Here is a 10647-nt window from a genome sequence, read left to right as displayed (position 1 = left end):
CAGGCCGTCTCAGCCGAGGCTCCACCTCCTTCCTGCTTTGGCACCAGGGGTGGGAGGGCCCTGGGGTGGTTTGCTTCCTTAGGCTCCGACCCACCTTCTCCTGGGCCCTCCCTCTTGGCAGAGGTCAGTCTCTGATGGAGCTGGACCCCTCTGTGCAGCAGGACCCGAGGTTATTGCAAAGGGAAAGAGAAAGTAAAGATGCCAGAGAGAGGGGGATGGGACAGACCCTGGCGGAAGAGAGCAGGACAAAGACTTGCTCCCATTGGGGGAGGGGCGGGCTGGAGCCCTCTCCACCCCACCCCTGCACCCAGCCCAAATCTGCACCTGGCTCTACACTCGCCTGTTGAATGAATGGAGACAATGAGAAAGTATGGACCTTGGATCAGGACTCCTTATTTTCTCCTGGCATAGCCAGAAGTGAGGGGACAGATGTGCTTTGAATTCCTACTTCTGTGCTTGGTCCTCGGCAAGAGTCCCCTCAGCCTTCGCGTGGCAGAGAGAGGGCATGCTTGCACGAAGGCTCTCTTTATAAGGACACTAATCCCCTCATGGGGGTCCCATCCTCATGACCTCATCTAAACCCAATCACCCAAAGACCCCACCTCCAAATTCCATCACACTGGGGGTTAGGGCTGTAACAGAGTAGAACAAACCTGACTTCGTATTGAATCTATTCCTTTATCTCTAACCCTTGTGCTCTGTTGCCTGTGCTTAGTCATGCTGGCTCTGCACCTTTATAAAAGAATGTTGCCTAGAATCTCCCATGGATTCAGGCTCTGGGTCCCACTCTTTAGAGCAGGGGTGGCAAATTATGGCCCCAGGCTAACCACCTGATTTTTTGTAAATAAAATTTTATTGGGACTCAAAAAAGAAAGGGGAAGTCAGGGAGTTCCCTGGTGATCTAATGATTAGGGTTCGGCACTTTCATTGCTGTGGCCCGGGTTCAATACCTGGTCAGGGAACTGAGATTCCCACAAGCCTTGTGGTGTGGCCAAAAAAAAAAAGGGAAGGGGAATCAATCAATAAATGTTACTTCAAACACACACACACACGCACACACACCACACACACACGCACACACACCACACACACACACACACACACACACACACACAAGAATGTTGCCTAGAGCCTGGAATATAGCTGATAGCCCATTCTCTAGCCTCTGACCTTTAAAGACACACTTTTCCATTCATATAGAGATAAAAAGTTGCAGAACAGGGACTTCCCTGGTGGTGCAATGGTTGAGAGTCCGCCTGCCGATGTAGGGGACACGGGTTCGTGCCCCGGTCCGGGAAGATCCCACATGCCGCGGAGTGGCTGGGCCCGTGAGCCATGGCCGCTGAGCCTGCACGTCCGGAGCCTGTGCTCCACAACGGGAGAGGCCACAACAGTGAGAGGAAAAAAAAAAAAAAAAAAAAAGTTGCAAGACAGAAAATAACAATTATCTTGTTGGAGGTTTATGGGAACATTGTGACCAGACCTACCTGGACAGCTGCAAGAACAAAAGATTCCTGCAACGACCAGCCACACCCCCCTCCCCTTTTATTTATTTATTTAACTTATGCTTAGTATTTAATGGTAATTTAAATGTAAGTGCAATAAAAAGTGAAAACCTGAAAAAAAAAAGAATTCCATTGTGTATATTTACATAATAATGTATGTTATCGATCACTTCAGGAGCAGATTTAAGTTGTAATCGCTCACATCCTTGAGCTAGATCCTAATCCTATATCCTTACAGCCTAAGTCTTTGAGCACCTACTTCATTGTTTCTCTTTTGTTCTCAATGTCCTGTCTAGGGAATATTCTTTTTTTTTTTTTTTTTTTTTGCGGTACGCGGGCCTCTCACTGCTGTGGCCTCTCCCGTTGCGGAGCACAGGCTCCGGACGCGCAGGCTCAGCGGCCATGGCTCACGGGCCCAGCCGCTCCGCGGCATGTGGGATCCTCCCAGACCGGGGCACGAACCGTGTCCCCTGCATCGGCAGGCGGACTCTCAACCACTGCACCACCAGGGAAGCCCTAGGGAATCCTTTGAAACCCATACCCTTAACCACAGTATTAAGATCCTCCAATAAGCAGGGATTAGATGTGTAAGAGAATTTGGAGGGAAACACCTCTAAGGGAACAATGGGGAGGGAGCCAGAGCAAAGGGGAGAGCTGGTGATGGTAAAGGAGTGGGGAAGCAAGGAAGTTTCAATAGAAAGCATCTTGGAGTGCAATGCAGTTTAGAGCATTTTCTCTAGGTCAATGGGGAAACCTCAAGCCAAAGTTACCTGTCAGAGGAGTTTCGTGTCTCACAGCAACAGGCCTGCCATACTCCCCATCTCCTCAGTCAGTGGCTGGGAGCAGCCTGGAGGAAATGTGGTGGATTCATAACGCAGCAGTCCAGGCTGTCAGGATTATGCTTGGAGATCTGAGATGCACGTTCTCATGGCTGCCACAAACACCATCTGTGCTGTACAAAAGCTTGGTACTATTCATTCATTGATTCATGACACATCGAGGGCACAAATAGAGTACAATGTGGTGCTTACATCCTAGTAATTGGCCTCAGTTTGAGTGGATCATCACAAGTAAATTTTTAGAAATTAGAAACAGAAATAGATTTCCAGACTCTTGAGGAAGATCTTCAAGGTATGGCTTCATTATCTTATTTGAAATTAATTTTCAGGTTCTGAGGTAAATTCAAAGCTAAATACTAAATGGGGTTTGAGTTCTTCCTCACTGCGTAGACCCAGTCCTGTATTCATATCACTTGATGCAGATAATCTGGGTGAGTTTTACATAATAAATTAAAGTCTAGAACCTGAAACAACAGCTGCCATTTCTAAACAATGTTTGAGAGCGAGAACACCCCCTCCCCTTTTAGTATTAAAGAAGCCTGAATTCTAACTTGGGTAAGATGGTTCTTTGGGACACTAGTCCACCATCTTCTCGGTCTGCTGGCTTTCCAAATAAAGTCACTATTCTTTGCCCCAACACCTCATCTCTCAATTTATTGGCATGTCCTGCGGCGAGCAGTACAAGTTTGGACTCGGTAACAGGGCTTCAACATACAAATTTGCACACAAATGTTCATTGTGCACAAGTGGCACAGACCTTTAGCCCACAGCAGGCTGTGCCCAACAGGATTCCTTTGGTTGCCTCCTGGACAGTGGTGATTTATCACTGCTCTCAGTAGCGTAGGTGCTGCCTCACACCCAGAGCTGAAACTTTGGTGCATATGCCTTTCCAGAAGTCGTGTTCACTGCTACCTCACGGGAGGCCCGGAATGTGGGTAATTTTAGCTGGGCTGTTGCTGCCCTTAGCAGGATCTAGATCTCCTAGTGGAAATAAAATGACATACTTGGCACTCACTGCCAAATTGCTTTCTAAAGCTCTTGTGCGAACAGACACCTCCAGGAGAAATAAAAAGTGTTACCATTTCCCATATCTTCACCAATACTGGTATTATGAGACCTCTCATTTCCCAACCTTCTGGAATGTGAAAAGCTATCTCATTGAGGTTTTATTTTATACTTTCCTGATTTCTAGTGAGGCCAAGTGTCTTTTCTTTCTTTTCTTTTCTTTTTTTTAAAATATATTTATTTATTTACTTATTTGGCTGCACTGGGTCTTAGTTGCGGCACATGGGATCTTTGCTGCTGCATGCAGGATCTTCGCTGTGGCATGCGGGATCTTTTAGTTGCAGCATGCGGGCTCTTAGTTGTGGCATGCACGTGGGATCTAGTTCCCTGACCAGGGATCAAACCCGGGCCCCCTGCATTGGGAGCTCGGAGTCTTAACCACTGGACCACCAGGGAAGTCCCCCAAGTGTCTTTTCATATTTTTCTGTCCCTTCCATTTTCTTCTTTTATAGAGTTGTTGGCTGCATCCTTTGTATATTTTTCTAGTAGGAAGTTTTCTTTCCTTATTGCTTTATAAGAATTTTTTGATATTCTGCGTAGTAATCCTTTGTCAGTTATATACATCACAAATACTCTCTTCCAATCTGTGATAAAGCTCTTAGTTTATGAAGTCTTTCCATGTGTAGATGTTTTAATTTTTAATGTTTTCAAATGTAACCATTTTTCCATGTACTTGTTTGATATAACATAGATAATTAATTTTTAATTTTGTATATGGAAAGCCAATATAAGAACAATTTAATGAATATCTATCCATGTCCTCCTGTCCTATGTGTAATGACGCAAACTTATTTAATGTGTGTGTGTGTGTATAGGCTGTCTCTGAATTCTCTCATCTGCTCCATTGTCTAAGCCTGTGCGACTACCATATTGTTCTCCTTATGTCTTTCTAGTACTCTTAATATCGGATATGGAGATCCATCTTGCCTTCTTACTCTTTGAAATTGTATTGACCCCTTATAGATCCATATGAATTTATGGACAAAACTTTTCATGTTCCATGAAAAATCCCAGTATCAATGGGGAAGGATAGACATATTTGTGGCATTGAATCTTTCCATCCATTAACATGGTATGTACCTCAATTTATACAGGTCTTCTTTGATGTTTTCCATAAGTCTTATACTTTTTCATAAAGATCTTACACATTTTGTCAGGTTTATTTCTAGTAAACTTTTTTGGCGATATTGTAGACTTCATCTACCTTTATACTTTTGTTTGTTGCCAGTATCTGGGAACAAGATTAATTTTTCTAAATTGAACTTGGATCTAACCCAACCTTGCTAAGAACTTGCTTACTATTTCTAGTAGTTTCTGTTCTTTTCCAATCCCTGAAGCTCTTATTTCTAATTGTGGTCCTGGGACACTGGCTTGGACCACTGTACAGCACTGAGCAGCCGCAGTCATAAGGGGCATGCTGTGTCCTTCCAGTTTAAAGAAAATTCTTTTTTTTTTTTGGCTGCTGCCATGCGGCATGTGGGCTCCTTATTTCTCTGACCAGGGATCAAACCCACGCGCCCTGCAGTAGAAGCGCGGAGTCTTAATCACTGGACCGCCAGGGAAGTCCCAAGAAAATTCTTCTAAGACAGGGAAATAAAAATTACAAGTCCTGTATTCTTTAAGTCTTCCTTGGCTTGAATATTTGTTTGCTAACTGTTTAATTATGCTTTTTTGCATCTATGTTTATAAATAAATATGGCTATAATTTTTCTTTCTCATGTTCTTTGTATTCAGTTTTAAAATCAAGATTATTGTGGACCCCGGAAGTGCCGGCGCTGTGGGAGCTGTCACCGCGGACCACGGCGGTGGCGGCGGCAGTACAGCGCCGGCAGTGGAGCCGCCGGGGAGGGTCAATGCAGCACAATGCCAGCTCTGCCCCTGGACCAACTCCAGATCACCCACAAGGACCTGAAGACAGGGAAGCTGAGGACTTCACCAGCGCTGACCTGGAAGTGGGTGGATTGCGGTTGACAACAACTGAGATGCAGCCCGGCCTTCTTCCTCTTATCACAACCACCACCACCACCACCCCACAGGAGAAAGCAGCCCTTATGTAGTCAGAGGAGAAAACTGAGCTTATCTTCTCTTCTTGGTGAACAAACACCCTGAGCAGAAGGCAGACCGGTATCTTGCGTTATACAAACCGCCCCCTAAAGACAACATTCCCACCCTAGTGGAGGAGTACTTGGAACGCACCACCTTCATAGCCAATGACCTCGACTGGCTCCTGGCCCTGCCTCACGATAAATTCTGGTGCCAGGTTGTCTTCGACGAGACCCTGCAGAAGTGCCTGGACTCCTACCTGCACTGTGTCCCCCGAAAGTTCGACCAGCGGGTGGCCTCAGCCCCTGAGGTCATTGACATGGAGAAGTGCCTCCACCGAAGTGTTTTTCTCGCCTTCCTTCGCATGTCCACTCACAAGGAATCCAAAGATCACTTCATTTCCCCCTCTGCTTTTGGATGAATCCTCTACAACAACTTCCAGTTTGACATCCCAAAGATCCTGGACCTCTGCGTGCTCTTTGGAAAAGGCAACTCCCCGCTACTGCAGAAGACGATAGGAAACATCTTTATCCAGCAGCCAAGTTACTATAATGACCTGGATGAAAGCATGCCCACCATCCTTCAGGTCTGCAGCAATATCCTCCAGCACTGTGGTTTGCAAGGGGACGGGGCCTGCACCACACCCCAGAAGCTTGGGGAGAGGGGCCGGCTGATCCCCAGCGACATGCCTCTCCTGGAATTAAAGGACATTGTTCTCTACCTTTGTGATACCTGCACCACACTCTGGGCCTTTCCGGATATCTTCCCTTTGGCTTGCCCAACCTTCCAGAAACACGACTTCTGTTACAGGCTAGCTTCCTTTTACGAAATAGCAATTCCCGAACTGGAGTCTGTAATTAAGAAGAGGAGGCTTGAAGATAGCAAGCTGCTAGGTGACCTGTGGCAGAGGCTCTCTCATTCCAGGAAGAAGCTACTGGAGATTTTTCACATCCTCCTGAAGCAGATCTGCCTTCTCCCAGTCCTAGAAAGCAGCTGTGACAACATTCAGGGCTTCACTGAAGAGTTCCTTCAGATCTTCAGCTCCTTGCTGCAGGAGAAGAGGTTTCTCCGAGACTATGATGCGCTCTTCCCTGTGGCCTATGACGTCAGCCTGTTGCAGCAGGCCTCAGCCTTGGATGAGACTCGGACGGCTCACATCCTCCAGGCAGTCGAGAGTGCATGGGAAGGGGTGGACCGAAGGAAAGCCACCGATGCCAAAGACCCACCGATGGCTGAGAATCCTAACAGGGTCGTGGAGGCGGCAGAGGCGGTCAGCAGACCGTCATCGCTTCCCCAGAACTCGGAGGAAGAGGAGTGCCTGGGGGCAGCGGCTGCTCCAGGCCCTGCCGCGTGCGGCATGGAGCTGGACTCAACTCCCAGGTGAAGAACCTGCTGCCAGACCTCGGCGAGGGCTTCATCGTGGCCTGCCTGGAGCACTACAGCTATGACGCGGCGCAGGTGATCAACAACAGCCTGGAGGGGCGGCTGGCCCCTGCCCTCGGCCAGCTGGACCGCGGCCTAGACAGACAGGTGAAGCCAGACCCGGCGCCCCTGCTGACGTCTCGTCACAACATCTCTCAGAACGTTGAGTTGGACGTGTTCAGCAGGGACTCAGTGGACCTGAGCCAGGTACACAAGGGCAGGAGGAAGGCAGCCGCAGGCCCTTCACCATCCCTCAGGTGCTGAGAACCAAAGTGCACCATCCCTCAGGTGCTGAGAACCAAAGAGGAGGACGAGGCCCCCAAGCCCGACCATCTTGCGCAGGACCCTGCAGTGCTGCGGGGAAAAGCAGAAGCCAGGTGCATGGCCTTCTTGGTCAGGAAGGGGTACCGGCATGACAGCTCAACGGCAGTGGCTGGCAGCCCCCGAGGCCACGGGCAGAGCTGGGAGACAACACAGGAGCACAGGAAGAAGGAAGCCAGCAAGCCACACGAGCCAACCACAACCGGAGAGCTATGGCTGACCGCAAAAGAAGCTAAGGCAGGATTCCAACCTGAGGCCGCTGCGCCAGGGCCAGCCGGACCTGCCAGGCTGAGGTACCATAGCCTGGGGCTTCCTCGCCAGTTGGCCCCCTGCCAGTCCCCAAGTTCAAGTCCACCCCTCGACAGCCTCAGCTTCGCAGCCCCTGAGAAGGCTGCCTCGTCGTCTGCCAGCCGGCCGTGAGCGCCTTCCTGCAGAACACACAGTGCCTTTATCCACAGCGGAGGAACCGTGCGGCCAGCGCAGAGGTGCAAGGGACGGGGTTGGAGCCCCAAGGCCAGTCCCCAAACCTCGTGCAGCCGGACACCACGTCCCTTTCTCCCTGGACGGCAGGAAACCTGTGTATTCAAAAACAAAAAACACACAAAAGCCCTGCAAATAAAGTTTTTGACCCTTTCAAAAAAAAAAAAAAATCAAGATTATTGAAACTGCCCAAAATCAATTGGAGGAGGTTTACGTTTTTCCTATTTCTTGAGAAACTTTAGTTCTGATCCTTATAGGGTTGATTGAACTCAGCATAAAACCTCCTGGGCTGGTAACATGATATGGTTGTTTATGTGGACATTTTAACTAATAATTGCATTTCTTTAATGGTTTAGGGTTAACGCATATGTTCTATTTCTTTTTTTTTTTTTTAATAAATCTATCCATCTATCTATCTATTTATTTATTTATTTATTTTGGCTGTGTTGGGTCTTTGTTGCTGCGTGCAGACTTTCCCTAGTTGTGGTGAGCGGCCGCTACTCTTCATTGCGGTGCGCGGGCTTCTCACTGCCGTGGCTTCTCTTTTTGGGGAGCACGGGCTCTAGGTGCACGGGCTTCAGTAGCTGTGGTGCACAGACTTAGTTGCTCTGCGGCATGTGGGATCTTCCCGGGCCAGGGCTCGAACCCATGTCCCCTGCATTGGCAGGCTAGGATTCTTAACCACTGAGCCACCAGGGAAGTCCCTGTTTATTTCTTTTGGTATCATTGCTATTTTTTTTTCTAGAAAGTTGTTCTTTCTGCCTAATTTTTCAGATTTATTGGCATAAGTGTGTTCACAGTATTCTCTTCTGACTTTCTACACCTCTGTTAAAGGTATGGAGACTTTTTACAGTGTCTATAGTTATGATCCCATCTTATTCATAATGTATTTTTGCTTTCTCTTTTTTTGCAGAGATCTTTCAACTTCATCTGCTTCAAAGTACTAGGTTTCGACGTTAATCCTTTTGCTATTCCCTTTTCTTGACCTGACCACTTAAGCTTCAAATATCCATTTTTTTCTTTTCTAATACATGCATACGACACAAATTTTCTCTTAAGTACTGTTTTAGCTATATTCCACAAATTTGCTTTCTATTGTTTTAAATAATCAATGAGTTCTAAATATGCCCTGTTTCCACTACAATTTTGTCTTTAGCACATGAATTATCTATCGATGTGGCGGTCTACGTGAAAGCAGGGATCTCATTCAAATCCTGATGACTTAGCTTGAACCCACTGGAAATCAATATCCAACTGTCTGTGGGTACGAGGATCAATCAGGGCTCAGCCTTCATCATATCCCCAAGAAACAGATACATCTCACACAAAGCAGAAAGAACATTAAAATTTTACTAATATTCTTGGAAAGATGAAGGAGGAGAGTAAGACTTCAGGGATGCATTAGTCAGGGTTCAACCACGAGTCAGAGCATCTACGATATATACATTTCATATAAGGACTTCTCTTTTTTCCAGCTTTATTGCAGTATAATTCACAAATGCAATTGTATTTATTTATAATATACAACATGATGACTTGATATACATATACATTGTAAAATGATGACTACAATCAAGTTAACACATCTGTCACCTCACAGAGTCAACTTTTGAATGGTAAGCACTCTTAAGATCTACTCTTAGCAAATTTCAAGTCTCCAATACAGTATTTTTTTTTTTTTTTTTTTTGTGGTGCACGGGCCTCTCATTGTTGTGGCCTCTCCCATTGTGGAGCACAGGCTCCGGACGTGCAGGCTCAGCGGCCATGGCTCACGGGCCCAGCCGCCCCGCGGCATGTGGGATCTTCCTGGACCGGGGCACGAACCCGTGTCCCCTGCATCGGCAGGCGGACTCTCAACCACTGCGCCACCAGGGAAGCCCCCTTTTTAAAAAAATTTTATTTAATTAATCAATTTATTTATTTTGGGCTGTGTTGGGTCTTCATTGCTGCGCGTGGGCTTTCTCTAGTTGTGGCGAGCGGGGACTACTCTTTGTTGTGGTGCATGGGCTTCTCACTGCGGTGGCTTCTCTTGTTGCGGAGCACGGGCTTTAGGTACGTGGGCTTCAGTAGTTGTAGCACGTGGGCTCATTAGTTGTGGCTCACGGGCTCTAGAGCACAGGCTCAGTAGTTGTGGCACACGGGCTTAGTTGCGCCGCGGCATGTGGGATCTTCCTGGACCAGGGCTTGAACCCGTGTCCCCTGCATTGGCAGGTGGATTCTTAACCACTGCGCCACCAGGGAAGTCCTGTTGGGCTTATTTCATGTAGCATAATGGCATCCAGCTACACCCACATTGTCACAAACAGCAGGATTTTCTTCTTTTTTTATGGCTGAATCATATTTCATTGTGTGTGTTTATATATATATATATATATATATATATATATATATATACACACAATATCTTCTTATTCCCCTCATCCATTGATGAGCACTTTGGTTGTTTCCATATCTTGGCCATTGTGAATAACGGTGCACTGAACATGGGACGTATCACAAAGCAATCTCTCTCTCTGACATACTGATTTCATTTCCTTCTGATATATACCCAGAGGTAGGATTACTGGATCACACGGTGCATATAAGGGTTTCTTACAGAACTCTGACTTTCTGCAGTGGTGGGGGCTAGTTAAGCAGTCTCCGTCAGGTGTTGTCTTATGTCTGATGCTGAAGTCTGCAAGAAAGTATTTGGGAAGGAAGATGGATGTAAAGTGTGGGAGAGTAAGAATAAGCTGGAACCCTCAGGACAGGCTGTGGAGCACACGAGGGTAGACAGAAACCCATACAATCATTCTTGCCTCTGACTTTAGTGGTCTGGGTGTCCTGCTGAGGCCCTTCCTCTGGGAGCTAAAGATGCAGTATGATGCTGGAGGGGGATGTGGGGAAACTCCTGGAAGCTGCAGGCCCAGCTGCTGCTTCACACCAGGGTGGTGAGTTGGGACAGCACACCAGCAACACTTGAGCACCTAGAA

The 10647-nt window shown here is 47.2% G+C and overlaps 1 pseudogene; it reads left to right on the top strand.

The window, feature by feature from the left end:
* Positions 1-5120: 5120 nt before the first annotated feature.
* On the top strand, positions 5121-8120 carry LOC111186178 (activating signal cointegrator 1 complex subunit 2 pseudogene; annotated as a pseudogene).
* The last annotated feature ends 2527 nt before the right edge of the window (positions 8121-10647 follow it).

Source organism: Delphinapterus leucas, chromosome 11 (assembly GCF_059928025.1).
Source record: "Delphinapterus leucas isolate spDelLeu-1000000601 "Yukka" chromosome 11, BTC_Dleu_Yukka2, whole genome shotgun sequence".
Classification (NCBI taxonomy): Eukaryota; Metazoa; Chordata; class Mammalia; order Artiodactyla; family Monodontidae; genus Delphinapterus; species Delphinapterus leucas.
This window is presented reverse-complemented; position numbering and strand designations above follow the sequence as displayed.